Genomic DNA, 5611 nt, shown 5'->3' with positions numbered 1-5611 from the left:
ACGGCGACTATACCCCAAAACCTATATTTTAACTAGAAAAGTTGGGGGTCATGATATATAGATCTATAGACAAACTTAGAGATAACGTGATATATAGATACAGACAAACTTAGATCTATAGATCTATATCTCTAAGTTTGTCTGGACGTTCTTTATGCATGACCAAACGACTGGACCGATCTTCACCACAGGTACATCAGGTGTCCAGGAAGGTTTTAGACTGGGTCTCAGCTCTCAAGGATAAACCGTTCGAGATAGTTAATGTGGGTCTTTTTGGGGACTAATACAAGCCTGCAAGTCTCTCCAAATCCCAACTGCTATAAACCGTTTTTCTCCAGGTTTCCATAACAACCCAGCCATTTTTCTTTACTGCTTAAAGGAACAGGCACTGTGGAGGTCCCCGTTATGGGGGAAACTGTCGATATCTTTTTAACACTAAAACAAAATGAAAGATGACCCAGATAGCAAGGATAACTTGCCGCAAACTTTTGGCAGAGTTAAATTGTAAGTCTTGTTAACTTGCTGCACACATTCTCTGGCAAGTGGTACACTTAGGCTACTTTCACACTAGCGTTCGATCGGATCCGTTCTGAACGGATCCGATCATAATAATGCAGACGGAGGCTCCGTTCAGAACGGATCCGTCTGCATTATTTTAGCATATAACAGCTAAGTGTGAAAATAGCCTCGTACGGATCAGTCCAGACTTTCAATGTAAAGTCAATGGGGGACGGATCCGCCTGAAGATTGAGCCATATTGTGGCATCTTCAAACGGATCCGTCCCCATTGACTTACATTGCAAGTCTGGACGGATCCGCACGCCTCCGCACGGCCAGGCGGACACCCGAACGCTGCAAGCAGCGTTCAGCTGTCCGCCTGTCCGTGCGGAGGCGAGCGGAGCGGAGGCTGAACGCCGCCAGACTGATGCAGTCTGAGCGGATCCGCTCCATTCAGACTGCATCAGGGCTGGACGGCTGCGTTCGGGTCCGCTCGTGAGCCCCTTCAAACGGAGCTCACGAGCGGACCGACGAACGCTAGTGTGAAAGTAGCCTTACAGAGCACTTGCAGCACAAATTCTAGTTGACACGTTTTCAACTTGCAGCAAATATGCTTGGCAAGTCTCTAGCAAGAGCATAATAACTTAATGAGAACTTGCAGCAAGTTTATCTGGAGACTTGCAGAGCAGACTTACTGCAAGTTTGCAACATACTTGTGAAGCTTGACAAGTCTGCAATAGCTTAGCAAGTCATTTTCAAAATTGCAGCACAATTACTTGCCATCTGGGGAAATATACCCATGCAAAGCCAGGTCCTTCTGCATGCATGCGTGTGCAGATATAGATTATATACATACTTTTCAAAACTGGTATAAATTAGAACCAGCTTAGTTGCCAATAGCAACCAGATGCCACCTTTCATTTTTCACAGCTCCACGGCGACTATGGCTACTTTCACACTAGCGATAGTTTCCGATATTGAGATCCGTCATAGGGTCTCAATATCGGAACAAAAACACTTCAGTTTCTCCCCCCCTATTCATTGTCAATGGGGACAAAACGTAACTGAGCGCTCCAAAACGCATTCTGTTCTCATAACGGAGAGCAAACCGCAGCATGCTGCTGTTTACTTTCTATCCTGGGATGTGGAACAAGATGGATCAGTCATGACCCATAATGCAAGTCAGTGGGGACGGATCCGTTTTCTCTGACAAATCGAAAACAGATCCATCCCCCATTGACTTTCAATGGTGTTCATGACAGATTCATCTTGGCCATGATAAAGATAATACAACCAGATCCGTTCATAATGGATGCATAAGTTGTATTATCAGTAACAGAAGTGTTTTTTGCTGAACCCCTGCCGGATCCAGAAGGGAAAAAAAAAAAAAAAAAAAAAAAAAAAACCACCCACACACCACTAGTGTGAAAGTAGCCTGAGACAGTTTTCCTTTGCGCTAGTTTTGATAAATCTCCCAAACAGTAATAGCCGGACTGGGGGGAGGCAAACATGACGGGGGCTGGTTTGAGGGGGCCCCCGGGAAGCCAAATCAGCTAGTTTAGGTTATGGGGGGCATGGAGCAAGGGGTTAAATAGTCAAGGGCCCGGTGAAGGAGGCCATTTTATGGTGAATCAGCTGTACACATCGCTACTCACCATGGACGTCGATTCGCTCATCGCCGATCTCAGGACGGCTGCAGCTGTTCGGGGACCCGGCTGGCTTCAAGAGCAGGTCCAGCAGCTGCACAAAGGGGCTGCTGAGGCACCCACTCCGCCTCAGCCAGCTTTATACTGGCTGCGGCGGTCCAGGCCGCCAGCACGCCTCAGCCCAGAGCTCGCCTCCTCTCATGCTCAGCGCCGAAGACTGAGTCCTGCTTCTCAGGACCCTTCACGCCTGCAGGAGCCGGGTACCTCTCCTGCCCGTGCGCCCAGGCATGGAAGGAATCTGACCAGTAGGCGGAGCCCACTTAAACAGCCCAGCAGCACCATCTTGCTGTCAGGACCAGGAACAGCAGGCCATCTCCGGGACCTGTATGTGGATGAGACCCCTCAGCTTGACCAGTATCCCAGAGTGCACGGGGCTGCTGCAGACCCCATGGGAAGAATATTTAGTAGGTGTTTGGGGGCAGCAATGGCAGGAGTGGCGGCACCACACCATTGCATTAGGCTAGGAAAAGAGCTGAGGGTGGGTCTGCAAGTTTGGGCATAGTTTCTGGAATGTTATAATGGCAAGGAAATGTTTATGGGGGGGGGGGATGTGGTGGACTCCTTTGATTTCAACCTTTTTTTCCCCCACGTGGCGGGGGGGGGGGGGGGGGAGGCGGTTATGGGGTTTACTGCGGGGGTCAATGGTGTGCGGGCGGTTGGAAAGGGGCTGGGTTAAGAACTTAGCGTTACGGGAACTTTTCCCCATTGTAGTGGCGGTAATGCTATGGGGGAGGGATTTTAGGAACAAGAAGGTCCGTTTCCACTGTGACAACATGGCAGTAGTACAAGCAATCAACGGGTTGTCTGCTTCTTCACCGTTAGTGGTACGCCTATTAGAGGCTAATCTTGGAGTGTTTGTCACTCAATGCTTGGGTAGTAGCAGTGCATGTTCCAGGAGTCGACAACTATATTGCTGATGCCCTCTTGTTCACAGTGGGAATGTTTCCGCCAGCTGGCCCCAGAGGCAGAGGAACACCGGCTGGACTGCCCAAGTTGCCTGTGGGAACTCCTGGAGACACCGTAGTGGGGCTCATACAGGCTTCACTTGCACCCGGTATGTGGGAAACATACAATAGGGCATGGCAATGCTGGGAAGAATGAAGAAAGGTTGGGGGTTGGGTGTTGACAGATGAATTTGAAATTCCCATGCTGTTCATTGGCCATTGTAGAGAGGAGGGGTGGTCTCTAGAATTAACAGTTGCGTTTTGGGTTTGGCTTTCGGTTTTCACCTCTGCCCGATGTCACCAAGTCTTTTCTGGTGGTGAGTGCGTTAAAGGGTTGGCAGTGATTCAAAGTAGCCACCTTTTGCTTTGATTACTACTTTGCACACTCTTGGCATTCTCTTGATGAGAGTCAAGAGGTAGTCACCTGAAATGGTTTTCACTTCACAGGTGTGCCCTGTCAGGTTTAATAAGTGGGATTTCTTGCCTAATAAATGGGGTTGGGACCATCAGTTGTTTTGTGGAGAAGTCAGGTGGATACACAGCTGATAGTCCTACTCAATAGACTGCTAGAATTTGTATTATGGCAAGAAAAAAGCAGCTAAGTAAAGAAAAGAGTGGCCATCATTACTTTAAGAAATGAAGGTCAGTCAGTCTGAAAAATTGGGAACACTTTGAAAGTGTCCCCAAGTGCAGTCACAAAAACCATCAAGCGCTACAAAGAAACTGGCTCACATGCGGACAGCCCCAGGAAAGGAAGACCAAGAGTCACCTCTGCTGCGGAGGATAAGTTCATTTGAGTCACCAGCCTCAGAAATCGCAGGTTAACAGCAGCTCAGATTACAGACCAGGCCAATGACATCTCTAGAACTGTTAAGAGGAGATTGTGCGAATCAGGCCTTCATGGTAGAATATCTGCTAGGAAACCACTGCTAAGGACAGGCAACAAGCAGAAGAGACTTGTTTGGGCTAAAGAACACAAGGAATGGACATTAGACCAGTGGAAATCTGAGCTTTGGTCTGATGAGTCCAAATTTAAGATCTTTGGTTCCAACAACCGTGTCTTTGTGTGATGCAGAAAAGGTGAACGGATGGACTCTACATGCCTGGTTCCCACCGTGAAGCATGGAGGAGGTGTGATGGTGCTTTGCTGGTGACACTGTTGGGGGATTTATTCAAAATTGAAGGCATACTGAACCAGCATGGCTACCACAGCATCTTGCAGCGGCATGCTATTCCACCCGGTTTGCGTTTAGTTGGACCCTTATTTATTTTTCAACAGGACAATGACCTCAAACACACCTCCAGGCTGTGCAAGGGCTATTTGACCATGAAGGAGAGTGATGGGGTGCTGCGCCAGATGACCTGGCCTCCACAGTCACCGGACCTGAATCCAAATCAAGATGGTTTGGGGTGAGCTGGACCGCAGAGTGAAGGCAAAAAGGGCCAACAAGTGCTAAGCATCTCTGGGAACTCCTTCAAGACTGTTGGAAGACCATTTCAGGTGACTACCTCTTGAAGCCCATCAAGAGAATGCCAAGAGTGTGCAAAGCAGTAATCAAAGCAAAAGGTGGCTACTTTGAAGAACCTAGAATATGACATATTCAGTTGTTTCACACGTTTGTTATGTATATAATTCCACATGTGTTAATTCATAATTTTGATGCCTTCAGTGTGAATCTACAATTTTCATAGTCCTGAAAATAAAGAAAACTCTGAATGAGAAGGTGTCCAAACTTTTGGTCTGGACTGTATGCGTTTGTAATAAAACAGCTGCTGTGGCAGATATACTCCAACTCTGTGTCCACGTCTTATTGGGGTTCGGACAAGGCCGGCTTATGGGGGATCGGGCTGAGGGGTCAGAGGCTAGTAAGCAATAGATCAAGGAGGGCGAGTGGAGAATAACCAATACCCAGTCATGTGTACATTGCATTGTGTGTCGTCACACTATACTAATCTATGTGGGAAAAGTAACCAATCACTGGTCTGAGCACAGTATTGTGTGCAGCCGGCACAGAGTGCATGTAGTGACCATGTGAGGGCGTCAGTAATTAGATCTATATCCTGCGCATAGCACCATGGTTCTGACTGTAGATTGCTGCACTAACGTTACCAGCAGAAATATCCATTGTGTCTACAAATAATGGACTTTCTACAGAAAGAAGGGTGAGAAATAGATGTGCTGATTACAGGCTGTAGCATACAAGCTGTCTGTATGTAGCAGATCGCCCCCACATCCTGGCAGCCGAGTTGTGCTGTGCATGTGAAATACATAGGAACGCCCACAGAGCCTCACAGGAGACAAAAACCGAGTAAAAAAAAATAAAAAATCTGAGCATTTCTGAGGGCATGTGAAGAAAAAAAAAATCCAGCACTATTGGTTTTTTGGTGCAGGATCCAGCAGGTTTAATTTCCCATGACGCACAGTCGTTTTGTGTCTGCCATGGGAATGCCACAAACCAGAAC

Source organism: Bufo gargarizans, chromosome 6 (assembly GCF_014858855.1).
Source record: "Bufo gargarizans isolate SCDJY-AF-19 chromosome 6, ASM1485885v1, whole genome shotgun sequence".
Lineage (NCBI taxonomy): Eukaryota > Metazoa > Chordata > Amphibia > Anura > Bufonidae > Bufo > Bufo gargarizans.
This window is presented reverse-complemented; position numbering follows the sequence as displayed.